Genomic DNA, 27,502 nt, shown 5'->3' with positions numbered 1-27,502 from the left:
GATATCAATAAGCAAGCCTAACAATTTAGAGCCAAACCCAAGGACTATGTTGAAGCTATTCTATTCCTCAGTGCATTGGGATTGTCCAAAGAAAAACCTACATACTTCCACTCGTTCAAAATATTTAAGGAAACTACCATCACCATCCCTTTTATTGATGATATCGAAAACATACCCTCACATTCAAAAGTCATGAAATAAATTTTCACACCATATAAGAAACCAAAAATAATCCATCTTCCCGATAGTGTTAGATCAATTTTGCTAGAAAACTTCAAAGACCTAGAAATTAAATGGTTAAATGTGAAATAGAATGAATGTTGTTTAACATGTCTCTTTTAAATTTGAAGATAGTGCAAGTGTGATGGTTACAGCCCTTTATGATAATTTAAAATTTGGATACTTGGAACTCTTATGTTACAGCTCCAACTGGCCAATGGATCTATTTAGGAACCACATGGATATTTGTAGATATGATAGTAAAGTTTGAGAATTTTCAATTTTCCTGTCAATTTTATAGTACTATACATGACAATTCCTGGAAGCATAGCCATCACCCATCATTTCAAGGACACCACTCCCAGCTATTGTAAAGGCCATCACCAAATGGGATAATTGAAAAATATCACTAAAGGTTGATGAAAGAACTACCCTGTTGCCCATTTCTAGGTCTTAAATACCCTGGAGACTTGGGTGAGGAGGTTTGTTTTCAAGTAGAATAAGTTGACTGCAGTTTTGAATGCATAATTTTGTGACTTATTTTCCATTCGGTGTAATGTTGTAAATAATTTTTTGGCAAAGGATCTGATGAGTTATCTGCCTACTTCTAAAATGGAGTTAACTTAACCACTTCATCTTTAATATGCATTTTTCAGACGGAGAATGTCTTTACCTGTTATTATTTTATCTTTTTAACCTTTAGAACAAGATCATATTTAACTTGAACTATTATCATCTTATAAAATTGTGATAGCGTGGGATATTGATGATACTAAAGGTATTAGCCAGATACTTGTCAGCATATACATTTTATTGAAGAAACTATTGATGGATATTATGTGACCGTCAAGCCTATCACACTACCATGTTTATTTAAGTTCATTGAATAAAATATTTGTGTTCATTATTATTCTCTGTGATGTTTATAATGAAGTCCATGAATACGTGCAATGACTTAGTGAATTATGATGAGATCATAATACACTGATCACTAGTTTGTAAACATGTATTCAAAATATTCCTATTCATTGGATAGTCGAGACGGACATCGAATTATCCAGATAGAATAGCTCTAGTTGATCCTACTTATACCATAAGTATAGCTGATCATGTAGCTATTAGTGTGGCGACACTAAGGACAGATAGTGGGTGCTCTTTGGAGAAGGAGTTCACTGAATTGATCCGTACGAATCCATTAATGGTATTATACCTAAACATCAATCAGGTTGATTCAAGTCATGGTTGTATAAGTGATCCACTAACCTAAGACACCAAGGATATCTTGTGAGTGGATGAATAAGTTTTGACTATGACTTACAAGCCTCTAATCATGGGATTCAAATAAGTTATAGATCGGATGTAGTAAGAAGATTACGGAGATGATTGAGTGGTCAAGATGGGATCATCCTCCCTCGATATAAGAGGAGATTGACTCGAGGAAGACGATGCAGAAAAATCCCTGGCCAAGATAGTGTGGATTTTAGGGAAGGTGTTGTCCAATGATCCTCGTTACGCATCATTACTAATGGAATGACGGATTAGGGTTTGGTGATAATCTATACCCTAAGTCGTTCGAGAGTCTCGCACAGATGATGGATTATACATATACAGTAACCGATGACGGTAAAGGTTCCACGGGAGATTTCTAGACTACTCAGTATCTTCTAGAGTACGAGGTGTAACTTGGCACCCCACGGGCTAGAGACATAACCTATCGATTGGATTGAGTTGATCCTTATTTAATTAATCTATATGTTGATATAAATAATTAATAAGGTTAGTCAATAAATGTTATTGGGCCATTAAAGTTATTAACTAGAATGATACATGGACCTAGAGGGTCACATGCACAAGGTCATAAGGGCGTTGGTGGATATATTTTACTTTGGAGGGTTTTTGAGAAATACCTTAAGTTAAATATAAAGAGGGGAATAGGTCTCATTTTTAAGCGCCCATGCAAGCCTGATTGAGAGCCCCCTCCTTTCTTCATTCTCTACATCAGCCAAGGAGAGGGTCTCCAAGAAGAGTTGAAGAGGAAGAGGTGGAGATCCAAGCGCAGAGTGATCGCGTGGATACTTCTAGAGGCCGGACGCGTGAACGGCTTCAAAACGATCTCGAAGTGAGCATGTCATGGGTGGAATAAGTTCCCCAAAAAGTTACACTTTCAATGGTTTGTTTTAAAGATTGATTGTGAATCGATCGACACGCTTCTACATCCATGGAACGTGTTTTCCATGGACGAACCAAGGCACATAACCCAACAACTCTAAGACTTCTAGGAAAACTCAAGGAAAACTCAATTCACATATGCTTCATGCTGTTTAAAAGGAAATATAAATATGGGTTAAAGCCCATTTTCTCTGTGCTATTTCAGATATCCCTTGAAAATTCAAATCAAACATTCAGAAGATCACACGAACCTTGTTGTCACTTCCACAAGGGCCAAGTGGTGCCATTTCTCCAACAATCTTGATCAACCTTGAAATCTCTCTCCCAAAATCTTGTATACAAAGAATGGATCAAAGAAATTTGATGCACTAGGCCACCAAAAACAAGTTGGGTGCAGAAATCCAAGATGAGATACAAAGAGACGGGAGAAGATAATAAATATAATTACTTTAACTCTCCCAGCCACTGGATTTAATTCCAAGGGTTTGGAGGGCGAGTATTTCTTTATTTCCAATATGCATCCATTTTTCCCATTCTAATAATTGAAAATAGACCTTCAAATTCAGATTGTGGGTTAGTTGCACAATTCTTGCCTTTAGTTGACCTGGTATTTAAGGAGGTTTGAATGGGCTTCTAGAATGGGCTTCTTGTGTATTGAGCCTCCTCGTATAATCTATTATATGTCTTAGGTTTCTACTTTCCTCCCATTTATATCTCAAGTTCACGGTTATATTTGCTTGTGTCCTGTTTTTCAAATAAAGCTCCAAGAAGATGTAAGAAATCCACTTGACTCTAAAGAGACAAGTGGGGTTAGTCTAAAAAATAATTAAAATATAACAAAATAGAACTTAGAAAATAAATCATAGATTTCTTATTTTATCTTTAAATTGTGAATAATTTTAGTACAAATGTAAAAATATGTGGTAAACAAGAAGTTTAAAAGCATAATTTTGTTGGTCTAATTTGATGTTATCGATGGAATTCTTTACACTTTGTATAAGAAGGAAGATATCTCAAGCAAGACAATGCAAAGTTATGTGCCAATCCAGTGGAATATCAGATAATAGTTCTTCAATGAGTTCCCAATGCATCAATACTAAATATGATGATCCAATATGATGCTAAAGTGATCATACCCTAAGCCATCCAACGAATGTTAGGTGTATGTTGGAATATACATAATTCGTAATCCATGACAGTAAAGGTTTCACAAGAGATTTGATAGATATGTTCAGCTATCTATTAGATTAAATGATATGATGATTAATTTATCTATTTATTTATCTATTATTAAGAATTTTAACTAATAAAATATTATCGAGTCATTTAAGTCATTAACTATACTGATAATGGGCCCATCCGGTCACACACAAATGATCTTTTAGACTTGAAAATATATACTTAATTTTAAGGCTTTTGATGAAAATCTTACATTATAAATTAGTATAAAGCCCCAATTTTTTTCTCTTGGCCTAGTTTTCTTTAGGTGGCCATCCTTCTTCTCACTTATCCCCATTGGTGCACTCCCTCCCAAAGAGATCAGAATGGTAAAATGGCAATGACGGCTCATTAAGGGGCTCAATGTGGTGAGGATTATGTTAATAAACCTAGAGGCTGGACACGTGAACAGCCCAAAATGCTGCACTTGCGGAACTGAGAAATTGTGAATCTAGTCCATGCGGAGGTAATTACAAATATGTTGTGTCTTCCATTGTGTGAATCATAGCATTAGTCGTTAGAACCGAAAAGAGCCTCCTGCTTGTGTGGGGTCTACTTATGAGCTGGATTCTTAGCCTAGTGGACCTTGAGGAAACATCTGATATTGGACCACTTGAATATGCTTATGGGATTTATAATAAGCATGCATCTCAATTATAAATTAATTCAAGTATGTAAGAGGAAATAAGGGAATCACATGTGTGAATGACAAATATCAAACAACCATATGAAATGATAGCTGGTTTATAATTATTCGAAGCACAAATTTGGGCTCATGAATAAAATAAATTCCCCCGTTAAAATATTGAGAGAAAGTTTCAGAAAAAAAACCCCATGATATAAAAGTAACTCTCCTCAAGTCACTAGGTGTTTGAAGACTTCAACAAGTTTCTTTTATTATTTGTCTAATTATTATTTTATTTTGATGCAAATTACTCGGTCTGGTTGAATATGAAGAACCAACTGATCATCTCTTGATAAAAAAAGCCCAGATAGTTTTGTCACATATTTAAAAAAAAACTAGAATTTCTGTCCTCACTCTTCTTCCTTCTAATTCACCATATTCTGCATGCCTTCCACACCACTCTTATGTCAATTTCCACTCAGATCATGTAAATGTTGGTCTTGAAGAGACGATCAAGATCTCATTGACATTTCGTTCTAACCTTTTATCTGTTCCCCTCCATGATGGGATAGATCTTTAACCTTGTAGAAGGTCCTAGCACTATGGTTCCACAATCATGACCCATTGTTAGGCACATCAATGTTTGCACATCACCATCTGCAATGATTGCATAGTGTGTTGTACATTTTTCACTGTGCCCCTCACTGCATGCACACCTGTATTGTGTGATTGCTTCTATGTTTAAAACCATCCACTATCGCCTTCCATAATACCCTGGTGCCACTTGCCCACAACTGCTTTCAAACCTCTCCACTTCTACTCCTTTTCCGTTCTACCTATCAAACCAAAACTTTTCCCTTTTAGTAATTAAAAATCAAATTTCAATCTCCTTCTCACCATGGTAAACTCTACACATTACTATGTGATTTAGATAATTTGTATGCCTACTGCTACATATGCGAACGACCTCAATTACCATAGTAAATACTTAAGTTTGGACTTATTTAGCTGTTTGTTTCCGACATAAGATTCCTCTTGCGTTCTTCTAAAGTCAAAAAGGGAGAATTGGGCATTACAATTCAATTACAAATTATGAAGCTATCAAAGCCAACAACTAGGTGATTATGAGTTTATAAAAGGGGGTCGTAGTCACTTTTATAGACAAGACAAGATAAAATCCGGATACAATCAATACATAAATCCAATGTCGGATGTATTCAAATATTCAATAACAGTATATGATTTATGATTACCAATGCCCCGAGAGTAAAGTTGAGCAAATAGTATAAGTATTTGAACTATGAGTCATATGTGATGAACCATGGCATTGAGTTTATATTCAGAATCAAGCAATGTAAAAGACTAGTGTGTGATACTTTTACTGTGATCTTTAGGTTGTGGGATGCAGCCGAGAACTTACGTGTATGTGAAGTTCACATGTTTTGTTGAATGCACTCAAATGGACAAAAAAACTACATGCTAGATACCATGTGATAGCACATTGATGCACATACAACAATGCCATGTGAGCACATACCGTAGATGAAAATTTTTGGGGTTGGCTTTAGGCCAAGAGCTGTTATGATAAATTGAAAGTAGACCCCATCAAATTAAAATTTGACCAACTCTACCAATAGGCAAATTGACAATTGGGGCCAAATGGCTCAGAGATAGAGAGAGATGATTCCTTCTTGTAGCTTTCCATATTGCCAGAAATATTGAAAACGACAAATATTTCTATCTCTATTGATGGGATGGAATCGTTTTAAAATAACGAGCACAGTTGTTGGGCCATCGCGATCTCTTAGATTGCGAATTGACGGCAGATCTTAGCGACACGTCATCCAATAAAGGAAACCACGGAGCGGCGGGCCGGTAGGTAGAAGGTCTTAGTCAATGGCGTGGACGTAGCCTAGGTGGGCCCTATCGCTACAGGTAATGAAAGACAAATGGAGAAAAATAAAAAAAAAGTTATTTTATTCAAGTTTATCGAAATATCTCGACCGATGAAAAAATAAAGCACGAAACGCGCTTGTCTGGAGATCAAATCCTCTTCTCGATCTCCTTACAGAGGAAGAATTGAAGAAGAAATTATGTTCTTGAATGTGATTTCGCCGATCTATTAGGTTCTGTCCAAGATATTTCTGCAAATTAAAATAATCTCGTTGAACAATTCGACGGGTTCATGCAAAATCAAACAAACCTCATTCGAATTTCGTTCACGCAAGAAGCAAGTTCAGAGATTCATTTCGGATTTATTTTGCCTTTCCGCATCCTAGTAGCCGTTTTGGGATCGTCAGATCTTAGAACCATTGAACAGTTCGACGGATTCCGACAACATTAAACAGAACTAGCTCGAGTTTCGCTCACACAAAAAACAATATGAGAGATTCATATCAGATTTGATTCCGCCGATCCAGGTCTTAATAACCTTTTGGAATCATCAGATCAGTGAGTTTTCTGCGAATCAAAATTTGGAATTGTTCCGGAAGCGTCAAACAAACCTCGGTCGAATCTCGATCACACAAAAAACAAGATCAGAGATCGATATCAGATTCGATTTCGCCTATCCAGACCTTAATAGCCGTTTGGAATCGTCAAATCAAGGTTTTTTGCGCCAGAAGTTTCTACAAATTAAAATAACATTATTGAACATTTCGACGCATTCCGGCAACATCAAACAAGCCTCGATCGAATTTCGACCAAACAAAAAACAAGATCAGAGATCCATGAGATGATTAAACTTCGCCGATCCAGATCTTGATAGCGGTCAGGTCTCCTCCCGATCTTCACCGCCAGATCTCAACCAGCGGCGACCGCCTCGGTGGCCTGGGCCTGGAGGCTCGGCAAATCCACCATCGGCGTCGATTTTTCCGCGGTGGAGCGGCGTTGGCGGCTTCTCCTTCGTTTCCTGCTCTCTCGTTCTCGCGCATCGTCGATCAAGATCTGCTCCTGGCGACAATCCTCGCTGCAAAACGGAGTGTCTCCTCTGTACATGTACACATCAGAAGATCGCCGAAGACTCTTCTTGCAGAGGAAGCAGGAATCCAAAAGTCGGCAAGGCTCCTTCTGGCAAGAACTCTCCACCGAGAAAATCACATCTCCTCCGCTGCATCGTTTTACCGCAGATCTCTCCTCCGCCATCGCTCTCCCTTCCGATCGCTTTCTACCGCACTGCCCTCATGAAAATGAGCAAGAGAGAGAGAGCAGTAACGGGAGAAGAGAGTTAAGGGTATATATACGCCGGGATTTTTATTATTTATTAAAGATATAATATTAAATAAAAGATATGTCCACGTGGCACTTTCGACGTGGCAGGCTGAGAGTGGTCGAATTGAACACGCCTGTCAGCCACATCAATAAGACGGCTGTTAACGTTTTCCGTCCTAATTTTCGCCTTAATAAAAGAAAAACCGTCGACTCCTACTGCTGTTTTCAGAATGGGCCCACCCGGCGTAGGCAGACTGCGGCCCGCCGTTTTGGGAGGCCACGTGGGAAGCCGTAGGGAAAAGGGAAACAATCTGAACCGTTCGATAGAACCAATCACATCGATCGTACGACTTCTTCGCGAATATACTGTGGGCCCCGCAATTTGTCACATCAGTCCTACCAAAATGTTATTATTTTAAAGAAGAGTGTCATCAGTCAATGAATTTTCATTAAAATGACGCTAATAAATCAATTAAGTCGAGATTTTCCTGAAAGGGATTGCCGAGGACCGCGGGCGGTAGTAAGAGAAGAACTTCGAAGATGATCATGGCGAAAGAGCGAAGAAAAGCTGAGATTATTCGCAACGAGCAGAGCTCTTCGGTCGAAATTTCGTTGCTGCGGCAGTTTCTTGAAGAAGAATCAGGATTATTCAGAGAAGTATCTTCGATTACGCAGTGAGATCGAAATTTCACAGATCTGCGGCCGGACTAAAGGAAAATCAGGATATCTTCGACTGTGCTTGCTAAGTGACTAAAAGTAGGCCGAAATTTCTCAGATCTGCAGCCAGGGTATGGGAAAATTCGGAAAAAAAGGTTATTAAAGTAGGTCGAAATGCATCAGATCTTCGTGCAGAGAGTGAAGAAAAACTCAGATTATTCACATGAAACACCTTGGTCGTACTAGAAGAGGATGATTAGATCAGCGGCGAGAAAATGGAGGAAAAGTCTGATTTATATACAAGAAACAGCCTCGCCTATACAAGAAGAGTGGCTCGGAAGACTGAGGAGTACTCTCGGCTCAAAGTAGGTCAAGAGTTGGTTCTCAGATCAAGGGCCAGATGCTGAAGGAAAGCTCGGAGCATTCACAAAGAAGCTAAGATTGTAAAAGAAAGTCGTGCATCGGCTCAAAATTGCTCGGAACATCAGATCTGCGGGAATTTACAGCAGATCGGACGGTCCAGGGAGCTTCGCCGGGGGACAACGGAGCGATCTAGCTGGCGGCGATGGCCTCGGCGGCGAGAGCGGGGCGAAGGCTGGCCAGATCGACCGCGAGCGCCGCTTCCTCGGCGGTCGTGGCGCGGGGATGGCGCATACTGCGGTGGTAGCGCGCTTCCCTCTCCTCGGCGTCGTCGCGGTCGATCTGTTCCTGGCGGCAGTCGTCGCTGCAGAACGGAGTGTTCCCTTTGTACATGAACACGTCGAAGAAGCGCCGAAGAGGTCGCTTGCAGAGGAAGCAAGCGTCGGCCGAGTGACAAGGCTCCCGTACCTTCGCCTCCGCCTCCTCCAAATCCGTCGTCTCCAGCAAGAAAGTCACGCTCGAGACGCTGAAATCCGAGAAAGACTTCATCTCCCCCTGGGGCTTCCCTCTCTTCACGGCGGACGAACAACTATCCACTCCACACACTACTTCCATCTCTCTCTCTCTCTCTCTCTCCCTCTCTCAATAACAGAGACGCACACGGAGAGCTCACGGAGCTGGATTGCTGGAGGAAGAAGACGATCCGATTTATATAGGGTGGAGGAGAGAGAGGGGGAAGCGGTTTTGGGGATGCGGACCCAAAACAGCCGGTAGTTTTGGGTGAATTCTTGCAGTGGTTTTGGAAGGTGGGCCCACAGGAGAGCTGCTTTCTAAAAGAGCCCTGTCTCCTCTGATATTTTTCACGTGCGACTTTATTGTCCGTGTTTAAATTGATAAATTGCTATGTTTTGTTTTGAGGAAAGTTAGGGATGAAAAAAAATGTTGGACTATATTTTTCAATTTATCTAGGGATTTCCTTTTTTGGGTAGTAATCGTCTCTATTTAAGGATGAAGATGGAAATTATTTTTGATGGGCAAGATTTCTAAGTAGTCTAAGAAAAGCATGTTAGTGGCCCTTATGATATCATCTTATTTATTTATTGCCTAAAATCATTAAATCTAGTGTGCATGCCGGGTGGAGGACTGGCTTGGGCCGTGAGAACGGACAGGAGATGTATGAGCTTGTCTCATTAAATTCTCGTGTGAGTCATGTCAACTAGGGAAACATCATCGTTCCTCCTATCCACGCCATGACGGACCACCTACCTCCTCTTTATTTGATCTCGTCAACCGCGATGTCTGGGGTCCTTCCTGCACTCCATCTACTGCTGGCTAGCGGTACTACATTGTCTTTATTGATGACCGTAACCGAGTCTGTTGGACCTACCTTCTCCACGATCGCACCGAAGTTTCAACTAAAATTACTCAATTTTTTAATGAGATACAAACACAATACTCCACTACCCCGAAAGTTTTCCACAATGATAATGCTTTGGAGTTATTTCAATCCTCAATTCAAAGCTTCTTTGCTGATCGTGGTACCATTCATCTGACGTCCTGTCCTCACACCTCGCAACAAAATGTCATCGCTGAACGAAAACACCATTCTCTTCTTGACTTCGCTCGCACACTCCTCATTGAGATGCATGTCCCTTTATATCTATGGTCAGATGCCATCTTCACTGCCACATATCTTCAAAATCGTCTTCCCTCTTCAGCACTCAATGGTGACATCCCACTTCGTCGCCTTCATCCCACCGTCATTCGTTTCCCTTTACCTCCACGAGTGTTTGGATGTGTTGCCTTCGTCCAAGATCACTCACCTTCTCTCTCTAAACTCATCCCTCGTGCGAAAAGGGGATCTTCATCGGCTACTCCCAGACGCAAAAAGATGCCCCTCCTCTTTTCATCTGTCCAGAGTCTACTTCCTTGGCTTCATCTCGTTCATCCTCGGCTCAGCCCCCTTCACTAGTGTCAGATGCAGATCCTCCAGCCCCAAGGCGTACGCATGTTTGCCTCTGAGTCCTGCCCCAATGTTTGCCTCCTCAACCTCGGATCTATCTCCTTCCATCGATGACCTTCACCTCCCCATTGCCGTGCGCAAAGGTACCCGTACGTGCACTCATCACCCCTTCTCTAATTTCCTTGCATATGATCACCTTCCCCCTCCTTTTGCACCTTTGCCTTGGCCGTGGCCTCTGAGTCATTACCCATGATGTATGATGAAGACGCACAAGTACCTGAGTGGAAAACTGCCATAGATCTTGAAGTTCATGCACTCGTCTCTCGGGGCACATGGACCTTAGTCCCTCGTCCTCAAGATGCCAACATTGTTACTTGTAAGTGGGTGTTCACAGTGAAACACAGTCACGACGGGTTCATTGCCAGACACAAAGCTCGGTTGGTCACTCGTGGCTTCACACAGGTCTATGGGATTGACTACACCAAGACTTTCTCTCTGGTCATTCGTCTAAATACCATTCGTGAGATCCTCTCCTTGGCCGTCAAGCAAGCATGGAGTATGCATCAACTGGATATATCTAATGCTTTCCTATATGGTGATTTGGAGGAACAGGTATTTATGGAGCAACCTCCGGGGTATGTTGCTTTGAGGGAGTCATCCAAGGTGTTTATGGTCTCAAGTAGAGTCCTCGGGCGTGGTTTATTAAGTTTGGTGGTCTTCTCAAAATCTTCGATTTTACTTTGTGTCAGGCCCATCCCACTGTGCTCACCAAATGCACAACTACATATATTATAGTCCTTCCTGTCTATGTGGATGATATGCTTATTACAGGCAGTGACACTACCTGCATTCAGACTACCAAGACCTATCTCCAGCAGCACCTTAGTCTTCGTGACTTGGGAACTCCTCGATATTTTCTTGGCATTTAGTTTGCTTATCAGGGCCGTAAACTCTCATTCTCCCAATGCAAGTACACTCTAGATATACTTCATGAGACGGGCCTTTTGGGGTGCAAGCCAACATCCTCTTTGAAGGGGGTCCGTCCCTCATTCTGGGACACATTATCACCACTCCTGCCTCATGCTGACTAGTATCGCCGACTAGTTGGAATGCTCATCTATCTGACAATGACACATCCCAACATTGAGTATGCGTTAGTGTTCTTAGTCAGTTCATGCAGGAACCACGTCAAGTTCATTGGGCAAGAGCCTTACGGGTACTTTCTTACATCAAGAGTGCACCTGAATGAGGACTTCTTTATCGAAGACATCATTATCTTCACATCAAAGCTTATTGGGATGCATCATATGCAACTGATAAAGGGGATCGCAAATCCATGACTAGCCATCTTCTTCCTAGAGCGCAATGTAACCAGATCAGTGTACAAGCTTTGACACATATGCCGATGCACTATGACAACCAAGCTGCAATCTGCATCGCTAAAAATAAAGTGTTCCACAAGCGAACCAAGCATATTGAAGGAGACTGCCATTATATTCGCGACAAAGTAATGGTAGGGATCCTATCGACTCCATTTGTCTCATCCTCCTAGCAGCTTGCAGATGTCTTCACCAAGAGCTTGCTGGGCATCTCCTATGACGGGATCAGCACCAAGTTGGGCATGTTCGATTTATATGCTCCAGCTTGCGAGGGAGTGTTAAACAAGGAGGCCTAGTTAGACCTATGTAAGTGGGCCCTAGCCTACATACATTTCTCACTCTCTCTCTCTCTCTCTCTTGTTTTTCTTCCCTATTTCTATTCTCCACCGAACAATTTCGTAGTCACATCAAACCTAAAATTCTTCAGCCATCCTTGTACAGACATCCTCACTTCCATTTTATGTATTTTAGTGATTTTCTTTAATCACAAATTTTATTTGATTAAGGCAAATTAATTTACAGGGATATGAAAATTAACAAAGCAATTTTCCTTTCTCACTCATAAAACCTTCACATCATCAAGAAATGCTGTTCTCATGACCTAAAACTCATCAATATTTACTCCTCAAGACAAAAAAATTTCAGCATTTACAATCTAGAATTTATATCATTCACGACCTGCAAACTTCAGCTCTCACAACTTGCATTATTGTTCTATTGGTTAGTCATTCTCAACATCTTAACGTATAAGTAATCTTGAAATATTGGTTACTCACAATGTTCTGCATCTCATAATCTATCATTTCTCAAGATTTTCTCTAAATCAACATCTGAACCTCTATGGCTAGCTCTCCCTATGTGGTACAAGATAATGAGAAAATTGTGTGGTTTGATTTTTTGCTCTTTCTTTCTTGATAAAATAGCTTAGGAAAGAAATAAAGGAGTTATAAATAAGGAAAATGAAGACAGGAAAGAGGACGAGGATTCTGGGTTTCCTTGGAGCATCTTATTCGGGAGGAGCTGCAGCTGCATTCGGCCAGGGTTCATTGGGGGTTTGTGGCTGTGGGAAGCACGAAGACGAAGTCAAGAGTTCTATTGTGAGGAGTTTGGCGCGGGGATCAATTGTATGTCCCATTTACCAATTTCTTTACCATTAGATACTGTATCATATCATTGGTATCAGAACTGCAATCTTGGCTACCCAATGAATTTGACGGAGGTAGAAGCAAGGTTGGAGGTGTAGGAGATAGAATTAAACGAGATGAAAGCCAAACATAGGGTGATCAGAGACGAAATGAAACTATTTCGCGAGGAAGCCAAAGATAGTGGGAAATTGGTAAGGCAAGTATTAAGAAATGTTGCAATTCTGAATCAAGGAAGCATGTCAAGGGAATGAAGGAATGAGAAAGAAGGCCAGCCAAACCAAAATAAAAAGAAGAGTCCGAGAATGTGGGAAATCGATACAAAGAATGAAGCGCAAATCAATAATAGAAATAAAATGCAGATGCAGCAAACTAGGAACAAGATGGAAGCACCAAAATTTTGTGGAGATGATGTAGAAGGCTGGGTGAGAGGAATAGAACGCTTGTTTCAAGTCCAAGAAGTGTTAGTGGAAGATCACATAGATGTGGCTATGGCCAACCTAGAAGGTAAAGCTTTACAGTGGTATCTATGGACCACAGATCATTACACATATACCGGATGGAACGATTTCAAGATACAAATTGGGAAGAGGTTTGATGAAAAATTAGGAGAGAATATTAAGCACTAGTTTATGGACATAAAGCTGACTGGAACGGTAAAAGAATACCAGAAAGAATTTGAAAGATTTTCAGTTTATCTGCCACCTATGCCAGAAGACATAATGTATGACATTTTCCTTAAAGGATTGAAAATAGATATTCAGACAGAAATGGATGTCGAATTAAGACGATTGATTGATTTGGCACTTAAGACTGAGAAATGATTAAAGGCCTTGTGGCAAGTGTGGGAGAGCCGCTATCAAAAAGGGGGACGGTTAGCAAATAGTGGATTGCGTTTCCATGGAAATAAAATTCCCAATACATATCACCAAGGATCAGGAGGAGGGAGTTTTGCCTCAACTAAGTTAAAAGAATTGGAGATCAATCAAGAGACACCTGCATACTTGAAGAAAATCATGCTCATAGGGGAGGAATTCTAGAAACAGTGGGAGAAAGGTATGTGTTCTAACTACAATGAGAAATTCGGCCCTGGTCATCGATGCAAGAAAACTTTATAAATCTTGATTTTAAGCTAAGAAGAACAAGATAGGGTTGATTGATGGGGGACCATCCAGGAGACACCACGATGGGACGACATCAGCCTCGCCGAGCTGCTATCGCCGATGCTCGCCACCATGGGTTTAAGTACCCCGCGCAAGCATCCTTATCTTTACTTGTTTGTTTTGTGTTTTGTTCCTGGATTTATGGGTTGAGCCGGTGTTGGGCCTTCTCCCTTTTCCTGTTTCTTTATTTTCAGTTTTATTTTCAAATTGTAAGGAGAGGCCGAACCACGTCTCGCGACGGTTCGTCCTCCCCCACGTTCACTTGGCACCTATCCTCACTATATAAGGGGATAGCATGCCCAAGTGGCGATTTGAGTCATTTGTTGAAGAAATTTTACAACTCTTGTCTCCACCTATCGTAGTGAGTAGAGTGTAGAGGGAATTGGCTATTCCCGCCCACGTAGAGATCACTCCGTGGATAGAGCCCGCGCCATCACGTCGAGATCACTCTGTGATGACGTGTCTAATCGCTTCGTTGAGATTACTCCGGAGTGCTAAAGATTCAAGAAGGCGAAAATTCTTGGAGCCGAAGACCCTTTCGTCGAGATCACTCCGAAGGGGATTGACGATTCAAGAAGAATCGCCACCTGCGTCCGTCAAGATCCTGCCGCCATCGTCCCCGAGCCTCCAAGAAGTTCAAGAAACCCATCTTCTTGAAGGGTTCTTGGGTGGTTACAGCTCAAGGACTCCCTTTCTTGGGGTTCAGGACCTTCCCCACCACCGTCAGCTCCACCGCTTCGCCGCCGATGCCTCCGCCACCATCGTCTCCGCCTTCGCACTCCAGCCACCACCATCGACCATCACCGCCGCCACCCTTGGCTCCGGTCCACGTCCGCACCACCGCGCCCCCGCTTGTGCCCAAATGTCCGCCCGCCTCCGCGCACCGGGAGCCGCCCTCGTTCGTGCGCCTGAACATGGCTGCACGCCGCGCGTCGGCCCCCGCCCGCACGCCGTTCGATTACCCGCGCTTGCGCGCACCCACGCATGCGCGTTGTGCGCCCTCCGTGCCGGCGTGCCATGCGCTCACCCGCACTCGCACGCTCACCCGCGCTCGTGCGCCATCCGCAACTGCGCGCTGCACGCGCCGCGCGCCGCGCGCCCGACCGCACCCGTGCGCTGGTCCACGCCCGTGCGCCGCACGCCCACCTGCGCCCATGGTCCTGCCCGCGTCCGCACGCCCGTCCACATCCACCTGCGCCCGCGCTCGCCATCGTGAGGCCACACTCTGCTCGTCCAGCTTTCATCGTTCAACCGGCCCCTCATCCGCTCGTTGCCGGTCCGGTCCACGACATCAAATTGAACACATCCTACGCTGTGGAATTATCGATAAATCAGGTACCCGCTCGTCTCCCCTCCATTAAATTCCAGTATTATTACTTTCTCCAGTCTCGTCGTCCACTATCTCGTCCTCTGCCAGGTTATGTGCAATCATCGATAGGATAGCCACCCTCGTTGAGTGTTAGGTCTCTCTTTGTGGTTGAAGGTTGACCGTTGATCCTTTGGCGTCGAACTCTTTCGGGCCGTAAAACGCCTCTCATTACTTAGACGTCCTAGTTGATTCCAAGGGTCATTGGGAGTCTGATTGGGATCAATATCTCCTTATTTTTTGACATCGATTCTCCTCCTTCTCGGGGAGATCTACGATGCTCATTCATGGTTTTCTTAAGTGGCATCCATTTCATTGATAATTCGAACTGATCCACCATCTCCTGTGACGTAATACGAGCCGATCAATCCCGGCCGACATCGTATTACATCATTGACCCTGACGTAGCTGGCATTTTGGCGGTAGAGGAAAGCTGCATTCCACCAGAGGCACAATTATTTTCAGCACATGTTTCACTCAATTCTATGCTAGGATGGACCAACCCATGATCCATCAAACTGAAAGGAGAATTAAGAGGTAGAGAAATTACAGTGCTAATTGACAGTGGGGAATCTCACAATTTCCTTGCTGCAGAACTTGTGGAGGAATATAAATTCCAAAGTGATACCTCTGTACTATTCGAGGTGACCTTGGGAAATGGTGACTCAAATAAAGGCCAAGGGTTATGTGTGGGAGTTAAATAAACACCTCAGGGTGTTGAAATGATTAGTGACTTCTTGCCATTTAAATTAGGAGGAATTGATATGATATTTGGAATCGCATGGTTATATTCTTTGGGATGGAGTCATATCCATTGGAGAAGCACATTCAAAAGTTCAAAATGGGTGAGGATGTGGTTACCTTGAAAGGGGACCAGAGTTTGACCAGGACATATATGAACACGAACTCGGTTGATAAAGATATGAACAAAATTCAGCTTTTAATGATGGAATTATATCACTTGGACTAGTGTATCAAACTACCAAAGACATTACGCGGAAATGGTTTAGAAGAGAAACTGAGACAAATAGTTTCTAGGGTCTTCGAACCTTTGTCCAAATTACCACCTGCAAGACCCATAGATCATGCCATTCAGTTGTTACCTCAGGCAAAACCGATTAATCAAAGGCCTTATAAATATTCATATTTGCAAAGGGATGAGATTGAGAAAATTGTGGAGAGCTTTTGAAAGCAGAATTCATCAGGCCATCACAGATTGCTCTCACAAGCCTAGTCTTACTAATTAAGAAAAAAGATGCTGAGTGGCATTTTTTCGTAGACTATAGAGCACTTAACAAGATAACAATACCCAATCGCTATCCAAACCGCCTGGTGGAAGAATTACTAGATGAACTAAATGGTGAAACTATGTTCCCTAAGCTAGATCTTAAGTCAGGATATCATCAGATCAAGACGAAGGAAGAAGATATCCATAACACTACACTAAAAACCCATTAAGGGCATTATGAGTTTCGAGTCATGTCGTTTGGGCTTATGAATGCCTTAGCCACATTTCAATCTCTGATGAATCTTCTGTTTCACCCTTTTCGCAGACAATTTTTATAAGTGTAGTTTGAAGAAATTCTGGTTTACATTAATTCAGTGGAAGATCACGAGAAGCACCTGCAACAAGTTTTTCATGTCCTTGCTGAAAATGATCTTCATGTTAATCCCAAAAAGTGTCAAATGGCTTGTGAACAATTGGAATTTCTAGGACATTGGATTTGCCATCAATGGGTAATGGCCGATAAGATCAAGGTGGAGGCAATGATGAGTTTGCCACTGCCACAAAGTATTAAATAGTTGCGTGGGTTTTTGGGATTAACTGGTTACTATCAAAAGTTCTTCAAAGATTACTCCTTGAAGGCTGCACCACTAACATCAATGTTAAAGAAGGATGTGTTTGGATGGAATGAATATGTAGAGACTGCGTTTGACCTACTCAAAAAAGCCATGAGCTCCACCCATGTACTAGCATTACCAAATTTTGGATTGTCTTTTGTCATCAAAACTGATGCGTCACGGGTAGGCATTGGGGCTGTCCTCTTACAAAATCGGCAACCCATAGCTTACTACAGACAGGTTCTCCCTTAGAGGAGTCAAATTAAGTCAGCCTATAAATGTGAATTGATAGCCATTGGGTTGTCTGTCTAGAAATGATGTCACTGTTTGATGCATATACCTTTTATTATCCGCATTGATCAGTACAGTCTTAAATACTTATTATGTAAGAAACAGATTTAGGAGCCTTGCAGCAAATGAGCTTATAAATTACTAGGATGTAATTTTGAGATTGAGTACAAACTTGGTAAGAGCAATGTGGTAGCTGATGCTTTATCACACTCCTCTATACTATCATAAATCAAGGCTTTACACATATCACGACCACAACTATTGGATCAATCCATAATTCAGAAAGAGATCCGTCAAGATCCGAAGTTTCAGAAGGTGATTAAGGAGTTGCGACTCATTCCTCTATGACATCATAAATTTAAATTGTAAAATCATACCCTACAATATAAAGGCAGACTCGTGCTGGCTGGGCATCCTTCATTATTATCCAAGGTATTACAGACACACCATGACTCTGCATATGGGGGACATACAGATTGCAAAAGAGCATATAAGTGAATTGCTCAAGATCTGTACTGGCCATAGACTAGTGAGATGGGCTCCGCGGCGGCGTAGAGTGGCGGTGTATGGGGCGAAAACTAAAAGTCTTGTGGCACAAAACCGCTGTGGTAACAACTCCTACAGGTGGAGGCAGTGGTCTGGTTGATGTGCACTACGGTTGGGCACATGTACTCTCTTTCTCGCCCAGCTGTTGATTCGGCGGGTCAATTGTGATCGGACGTTGACCAGACGATAAGGTATTAAAAGTATGACGACCTAGTAAGTCAGTAACAGAGGAATCCACACAACTAACGGTTGTATGGTCCCGCACTTAAGGGGATGATCAACGGGATCGACTAGTATCATAGGAACAACCATTACGTTGATTCGTGGATGGTGAATCTTCTTCATTGAGGTAATGCTTGCGCCACGAAACCCGGTAGGGGTGATTGGTAAGGCCAAAAATTGGAGGGGTCGTGCGAACAACCATGAAGCTCAGACTATGGTGAGGAGGGACGGGATCGGCGACCTCGCAAGACTCTTCTACATTCTAGGGTCACTAGTGAAAAGTGAACAGACAAGGAACCCTCATTGGGAAAGTAAAGCGAGCCTGGTGCAGCACAAGTTCTTCTAGCAGAAGTCTCTCCAACGTTTCCTCTTCCAACCAAAACCCTTAACCACAACGAAGAAGAGGAAACCCTAGGTGGGGAGGAAGGGTGAAGATCCAATGAGATGATGCATTCTGAGTTTGTTTTTTTCTTTCTCAATAAAGTCTCTAAGTCCAGCGTGAACCCTCCCCTTCCCCTTTTAGAGTAAAAGAGGGGGAGGCTTATGGGTGCCCTACTGGGCTCCTTTAGGAGAAGAAGCCAAACATGCCCCCCCCCCCCTAAAGGGTGTATAAAAAATACAACAAAACAACAAAGCACACAGATGGGGGAGGCCCGTACACATGCAAGAGGGGGCATCCCTACAGTCAAAGGAATGCGCGAGATAAGATCAAAACCACGCGAGGAGGGACCCGTACACGAGGAAGGGCCTCCATAAAACCAAAAGAAGACACATACATGAAATAAAATGACGCGAAGGTAGTTTCCTCAATCCTGATAGCAAAAAAACAGGTTCTTCACATTGGCTCGAGCTCCGCGATGCAGTTGATAATGTGTTTGGTCTTGCTCTCTCAAATGGTCCTCCATCATCCCCCCGTGGTGGGAATAGCTCGGCTCTGACGAGTTAGAGCCAATGATATCTTCGAGGGGCTAGACAAGCTCTTGTCGTAGTCAAAGGAGATCCGCCTCTAAAACCTACGTGTCGTCAGACAACGCTCGACCCTGCCAATGCACAAGGAACTTGCAGTTCATCCGCTCCCCTACATCATCAGTTACATCCTCTAGTACCACCTCAACATGCTCATGCCTAACTAGGGACAAGACGGGAGGGAATGGAGAGTGTCGGTCATCCACATCACTACTAAGGCTCGAGGGGCTGTGAGGCTCAACAATGGTTTGCACAGGATGGTATCAGACCAGCTCGTTAACGTTGAAAGTGGGACAGATCCCCAAATCTGGCGGGATACCCACAACGTAGGCGTTCTCGCCGACCACATGGACTTTTGGGAAAGGCCCGACACTACAAGCACGAAGCTTTGTACCGACCCCAGGATAGTATCTCTCGGGCCTCAACCTGACCATGACTAGATCTCTCTCACTCTAGCTAATTGACCTACGACTCACATCAGCAGCGACCTTGTACTTCTTGTTTTGCGTGAAGATGTGAGTATGAATGTCATGATACATAACCCAAATATGCTATGTGAATGCAAGGCCATCCTCAGAAGTCCTAGTATGTAGATCTAGTTGAATGAGGTCTAAGGGCCTACGAGGTACCTAGCCATATACGATCTCAAGCGGTGTGCAACCGATGGCAGGGTTCATAATGGAGTTGAAAGCGGACTCGGTGTGGGGAATCATACAATCCCAAGTGGTGAGGTTATCCCCCACGATGGTACGGAGCAAAGTTCCTACACTACGGTTGACTACTTCTGTCTGTCCATCCATCTGTGGATGATAGGCCATGGAGAACTTGAGCTTCATTCCCATCAAGACCCATAAGGTCTCCCAAAAGTAACTAGTGAAATGTACGTTGTAATCCGATACGATTGAATGTGGTACTTTGTGCAAGCGTACAATCTCGTCGAAAAATAGTGGCGCTACTCGCGATGCGTCTACGATCTTCGAACATGATACAAAGTGAGCCATCTTGGAAATCTATTGACTACTACCATGATAGAATCGTCCCATGGGCATGTTGGTATGGGTAGGGGTGTATAGAGTCTCGCCGTTTGCTTTGTCATTTTGGCTTTGGAGCAGGTCAAGTAGCAAGAGATGATCTTCCCGTCATCTCTCTTAAATGACAACAAGTAGAACTGGTACTCTAAAGATTGGATGGTCTTGTTGACACCAAAATGTTCACTCAGACCACCCGCATGTGTCTCCCATATAAGAAAATCTTACACCAAGGTGCGGGGTACACATAATCTCTTCCCTCGGAAGAGGTAGCCGTCGGAGGGGTAGTAGTCTCGATAGCACTTGCCATCTTCCCGAAGTCGGGGAAGTCAGTATAGTCCTGTGGGAGTTGGTGCAACCCCAGAACTTGGGTTCTCATCGGGTTGAGGACGAGTGGTCTCCGGCTAAGAGCATCAGCTATGATGTTATCCGTTCCTTTATTGTGTCGGATAACGAATGTATAGTCCTGTAGGTAGGCGATCTAGTGGGCATGCTGATCGCTGACCTTCTTCTAGTCGTGCATGTACCCTAGCGCACTATGATCTGAAAAGAGTACGAACTCCTTGGGCACGAGGTAGTGGCGCCAATGTCGGAGAGACTAAACGAGGGCATAGAATTTGCATTCGTAGTTGTTGTACCGTTGCCTCATGTCATTTTGTTTCTCGCTGAAATACTCTACAGGGTGTCTATCTTGACTAAGGAAGCCACCAATACCTACGCCTCTAAGTCTCTAAGTACAACGTGAACCCTCCCCTTCCCCTTTTAGAGTAAAAGAGGGGGAGGCTTATGGGTGCCCTAATGGGCTCCTTTAGGGCACCCATAATGTATCGTATCAATTCAGATTGACAGACTGAGTTCACGTGCGGTAGATATCTCGCCACGTTGGGTCTACTGCTATTCAAAAAGCAATATCGACTCAAGTGTTCACGACAAATGACTCAAAGGTGATGAGCGATATTCTCATTCGGCTTTTGGTTATTCTTCTTTTTTTTTCCGTCGTGGAACAGCATTACTTGTATTCACGTGAACTCAGGGTATGTGTCGCTCTGTGGCCATCCTGGGATCTGCACCTCACATGGGTTTAAATCGTAGTTGCCGACAATAACCGCATCATCTTGTCCGTTCAGAAACCCAAACGGCCACTATCTTCTTTAATCTATAAATAAAGTCACAGTCCCTACTCCCGACTATAACATACAACATCATCCCCGACCTGGAAAGATAGACTGAGAGAGATGGCCGAGGAGCTGAACCATCCATTCTTCATTGAAATGAGAAGCCACGAGGAAGACGACTTCCGTGGCGGTGTAACGTTCTCTGTGGAGCTACTATCAGAGGAGAAGCCGCGCTTGTCCTTGGACGCGTGCTTCCTCTGTCGGAGGCCCCTCGACGTGTCGTCCGACGTCTTCATGTACCGCGGTGACACGCCCTTCTGCAGTGAAGACTGCCGGCAGGAGCAAATCGAGCTCGACGCCGCCCGCGAGTGGGAGCACCGCCACCGGCGGAATACCCACCGCCGCCGCCCATCTTTGCATGCCTCATCCCCTCGCCCCCGCTATGAGACCACCGTCGCCGTCTGAGATAGATCACTTTGTGATTTTGTATGTTTTACGAATCAGAAAAAAAATTCTGTGAGTCGTTTTTTGGTCATACAAAGAAGGTTTGTTCTTCCATAATTACAAGTAGTCCCAGCCGCTTCGGTATTGATCTTTTCCAACGATTCGTTCTTAGAATCTGTTCTCAAACTCGCTTCTTTAAGTCGATTATCGGGAGTATCCAAAAAACTTTCTTCCCATGCAAGAACAAAGAAGTATCGAAAATATCAAAATCCACTTCAGATGTTCGGTTGAACCATGGCTGACTTTACGAACATCATTTACAACGTGCAAAGAGCATACTACTTTCAATAACGAAGAAAACAAGCCTTTCTTAAGGTGTGACGAAGAAGAAGGGATTGGCCTCCTCGTCGAGATACAATAATGCAGGTCGAGACCTCCCCAATCGCTTGAAACATGACTACCTAGCGGATTATTCATTCAGAAGGCCGTTAAGACATCTCATAAAATGTTTTGAAAATGTGGCTATTTCCAGCATTGAAGGGAAAAAATTCATGGATTCAGATCTGAAATTTTAATCTATTTCTAAAGTCTTATTCTGAATCTTCTCGAAACCCATGTTTGGGTTTCGAAACGGAAATACGGAATACTGAATCTTTGCTTTCGGTGTACCGCCTGGATTTCCTCGTGTGCTTGACCAACGAAAAACCTCCACGCCAGATCCGTCACATGGGCACCAAGATTTCGCAGAAGCATAACTCATTCAAATCACGTGGCATTTATCTGTCGATGTGCCACGGTGGATTCTTAACGAGTCTAGTGCCACCTGGTATCAACGTCAGAAAATGAAAATAGCAGAAGCCGTATAATACCTGTGGCAGTAACAAGTAACGAGTAACGGCGTATTTTCTGATGAAACATGCACCCAGTTCAAGAACCTTCTATTCCTCGCAGCTTTTGCGTGTCGATCGCTCAGAAAGCCTCGTGTCTCTTCATGCATACCCGCCGACTTTCGCTTTCAATTACGTTTTCTTTTATTACCCGGTTTATGTGGAGAGATAACTTTATCACAAGTCACAACAGGGAATAACCTCGCCGCAATCCCCAACAAAAACCTGTTTCTATCTCCTTCGGACCATTCATCAAGCGAAAAGACCATTTTGGTTTTGTAATTTGATTTTTTTTAAAACCTGCTCACTTATCAAGAGCATGCCTTCTGATCATATTGATTTTGAAACCTGTTTGTCAACAGTTAAGGAGAATCATACTCTTCTTTTATCTTTTTTATCTCGCATTTCTTATTGATATTCTATACTACTATAATAGGAATACATGTGTGCTTCTGGCCTCTGATTGGCTGACAGAATAGTGAAAGAGAGAGAAAGAAACGGTTGAGAAGGGTTGAGGGGATTGAGGGGATTGTCGGTCCAGGGGGAGAGTTGCAAACTGGAAGACTCACAGAGCGTTACAAGAACGTCAGGATTGTCGATCGTGGGGACAACTCGCTGTAGAGTCACCGGCTGAGAGAAGGAATCACGGGCTCAGACCAGTGCGCCTCTTCCCACCATACTCTGCTGTCCGAACAAGCCATCGACCGATGGACATCGAAGTTTTTTATCGATCAGAAAATGACTGCTGATCAACTACAGTTTTGAGGCGTTGACAGAAGAGATTGCGGAGGAGAACCAGATCACTAGAGGGGTGCTGAAAATCAAGCAAATCATCATGAACAAGGAACAGGAGGTCAGCCTCTGAATTTCATTCATTTCCTTCTCCGATTTCGAATCATTTATTATCCAACCACTGAATTTTGGAAAATTTACGTCGATCTTGATCGAGGTCAGTCGGAGGTTCGACTGTACGAATTGCTAAAGAGACTCCAGATCATGTGTCTCTCCGTGGAAGTTCTCAAGGTCTTAGCGGAATAATCTTCAAGATCAACTGCGTGCAATCAAATTAATTTTGCGCAATTTCTCTTCCCAAATCGCAAATCAAGAGACGGGGATCGAAAAATCTCTGAGTGGCCTCCACAAGCACAGATCGAAAAAAATTGCCCAACTCGCGTCCTCTCTGATCGAGTAAGTAAACCCAAGATCAGAAGCAAAGTATATGAGCTTGATGTTGGCTCTTCTAGCAGGGAAGCTCACTCTTTAACACTGCTAACCAGGAGTAAAGAGAGGAAGGAAAAACAATGAACAAAACAACACAACTCCTTGAAATGCCCCAAAAACAAAGTTCCAACACACAGCCCTTTATATAGGGCGTCCAAGCAAAGGGGGAAGGGTAGGAGATGCTAACAAACTCCTGACCGGAGTGCTTGCATCAGAGGTTGCTGCTGCAGGCCGTTATGATCAGTCCTGCAAAGGAGAAAACAGAAAAACCAGTCTGTCCTTGAAAGAACAATCTCCCCGCAGAGATAGTTTTGATTTTGTCCCCCTCCCGCTAGGCTGGACCACATCATCACTTCATTTAACCCAAATCGCAAATCGCAAATAAATCGGTGGAAAACTGAGCGTATGAAACTCCAAGTGATGATCATGATGGTCATGTTTTTGTGCACAAAAATAGTTAAATTAGCAGTTCGTGGTCGGGTTTAAGAAAATATATGAGCTTGCTTTAATCCCAAATCGCAAATCCAAAACAAATCGATGGAAAACTGAATGGCCTCCCCAAGCACAGATCAAAACAAATCACAAGCAATAGGGTACAGTGTGGGGAATCACAAAGTATGTTTATCAATTGGAGTTTTGATCTGTGCTTGCGGAGGCCGCTCAGTTTTCCATCGATTTGTTTGCGATTTGCGATTTGGGATTAAATCAAGCTCATATATTTTCTTAACCCCGTCCTTCTCGATTTGGCGATCGAAGATCATTTCTTAACCCCGATCACGAACCTTAAATTAAACTCTTTTCGTGCACAAAACATGACCATCATGATCGTCACTTGGGAGTTTCATACAGTACGCATTTCCCTGACGAAAAAAAAGATCGTTAGATCATCATTTGGCAATCCAAGATCGTTTCTTATTCCAAATCATGAATGGATTACCATCATGCGCTGATATCAGCTTTTAGTCTCTAAGCAAGCGATCTGTAATTTGATAATTATTTTATGCAAGCATCGGCCTTAGTCCAAGGGAATAGAGGACCGTATGTGATGTTGATAACACCCTAATTTCAGTCTTTATTTCATGCTATTAGCATATTTTATGCATTTAAAGAGCTTAAAATGGGGTTGTTATCATATATTTACATAAGTTTAAGGTTTCCAAATGATTTTTCATTTTCCCCTAAATTTCTGCTAATTTTATGAATTTTTTGTGATTTATTTGAGCTTGAAATAATTATTTTAAAATGAAAATGGCAGGTATAAAATTTAATTTCGAGCTTAATTATTATGGGGATGAAATACTGAAATTTCCAGAATTTTCTGGAATTTTCTAGAATTTATTTAGGATTCAATTGGATTTTTTGAGATTTATTTAGGATTCAATTGGATTTTTTGAGATTTATTTAAGTGAGAAATGAATTTTTAAAGAGGAGAAGGATAATTTATAATGAGAAAATGAGTTTTAAAGGAATTCGTACTCATCCAGGGGCTTTGTGTAATTCCGAGTTGCAATTATATCCCTAAAAACAGCTCTCGGTTGTGGTTGCAGGCGTAAAGATATCATTTAAACTGTTCCAAAGTTTTATTCCAATTATTTAATATTTGCTTAAATGTTTTTAGGAGAAACCAGACGAGAGAGAGTGCGGAAGGGCACATACGCGAATATTTTTGGGCGGCGTCCATCTGCAACTGCGCGTTTTAAAAAGGGTTTTTAAGCAAAAGGTTCAGAAGCATTTTTTGGGTGTTGACGTGGCCTCATCGCAGCCGTCAGATGAGAATCCGACGGCGCTTGATGATGGGTGCCACCGGGAGGTAAGTTCACCGCCCACACGGCATATACAAGGCGTGTGCACGGGCGGTGACGTCGCGACACTTAACTCCTTAAAGCGGAGATAAAACACACATGTACGTGCGTATCAAAACATATACAAGTCGCGACTTTTGAGTTTTTTGTCTGTTTTTATTTTCGCCAAGGGGTACGTGGCGCAACGAGAAGGCACCCGCACTTAGAAGTTTAAAGGGCGCCAGCCAATCAGAGGCTAACACTTCAGCGCGTGTTTAAAAGAAAATTTATAAATAAATGGATTTAAATCCAATTGCTAAAAATGGTTTAAATTCATTTATTCATAACTTTTGATCCGATTGAGATGAATTTTTTATAGAATTTCTCGTCTTGATCCCCTCTTTCTATTTGTATTGTTGGATCAGTCAGATAAAACCTATATTCATAGATAAAAAATGATTACTAATTAGGGGTAAAATAGTAATTTACCATTTAACCTAAGTATAAAAGTCAAATTTCGAGAGGAGAGGGTTATTCTTGATGGTGCTTTATCACAGCTGCAAGACAGAGAGGAGCTCTAGCTTGGATCAACCTATTTGGTACTTTTTCCTTCTTTGTATTTGAACTTTTTGTGTATTTTGGATGTTGTTAGTTGAAATTGTTGATTGTTCTTCTTGGTTCTGGTCTGAACTTCTAAATCGCTTGGCTTGAGCGGCATGTACAAGCCCTTACTAGGATTGAGCGGAGAAATTGAGAGATTTACCTAGCTATTACAAGTGCATATAAAAGAAAACTATAAAAAAAACTTATAAAAGGGTTAACATTCTAGGATATTAAAATTTCCATTTCATTATTCAATAGAGTAGTTATTACCGAATTGCCAAACCTAAAGGACCAACCAAAACACGTCTAAATTTTCTTCTTAATCTCTCTAATTGAATTCTTTGATCCTTTCAATTGGATCAATTAATTCAACTTAGAGCCCCTTATTTCATCTACTCCTCTAATCTCTTCTACCCCCTTTCCAAATTTCTCATCTAATTAGGGTGATTTAATCTCTGTTGAAGATTAAATTAACCCCAATTAGGTTCAAATTATTGAAGAAGAACATTAATTGGATTCCTTACTAGCTTCCCTTGGACAACACTCGTACTTATCATTACACATCTTAAGTAGAGTTCTTATAAATTTTATTGTATAAGCTAAAATTGACAACGACAAGGGTTTAAAATTGCATAAAATTTACCCCTATTTTTGGCTTATCAGATGTCCACCAAGCATGTCGGTTTCCTACTCCCCGATGAAGTGGCGTAAATACACTTGAGGTGAGATATCGTCTATGCTGTGTAAGTTGTCGTGTGCGAATACAGATAAGCCAATTATCCCCATATCCCGTAGCCCAAAGGACGTGAAAACGGGGAAGTCTTTGACCCAGCGTTGCGTAGTCTCTAGAAACAGGTCACCCGCAGCCGTCACATAGTTTTTCTATTCAGATTAGGGATTTATTTTCTCACGCTCCTATACAAAACCACAGATACGAGTACCCTTTCGTAACTTCTCCGACAGGAACACGTTCATTCACTTTAAGGTAGGTAATCCAATTGTCCGAACCCGAATTTTCAGATATCCACCTTTTTAGATCATATTATCAGCCTTTGCCACAGTCACCTGTCTCTGATATCCAGACA

General features: G+C 42.4%; 1 long non-coding RNA gene across 2 annotated transcripts; it reads left to right on the top strand.

Annotated features, from left to right (window-relative positions):
* Window positions 1-23,011: 23,011 nt before the first annotated feature.
* LOC144708920 (uncharacterized) lies at window positions 23,012-25,998 on the top strand. Of its 2 annotated transcripts, XR_013582897.1 has the most exons (3): window positions 23,238-23,665; window positions 23,767-24,000; window positions 25,652-25,998. It is a non-coding gene; the product is annotated as an uncharacterized LOC144708920 (long non-coding RNA). The 2 variants fall into 2 exon arrangements; XR_013582896.1 differs by lacking the exon at window positions 23,767-24,000 and having other exon boundaries at window positions 23,012-23,665.
* The last annotated feature ends 1,504 nt before the right edge of the window (window positions 25,999-27,502 follow it).

Source organism: Wolffia australiana, chromosome 10 (genome assembly GCF_029677425.1).
Source record: "Wolffia australiana isolate 7733 chromosome 10, ASM2967742v1".
Classification (NCBI taxonomy): Eukaryota; Viridiplantae; Streptophyta; class Magnoliopsida; order Alismatales; family Araceae; genus Wolffia; species Wolffia australiana.
The sequence above is the reverse complement of the archived record's forward strand: the minus strand, read 5'-3'. Positions and strand labels throughout refer to the sequence as shown.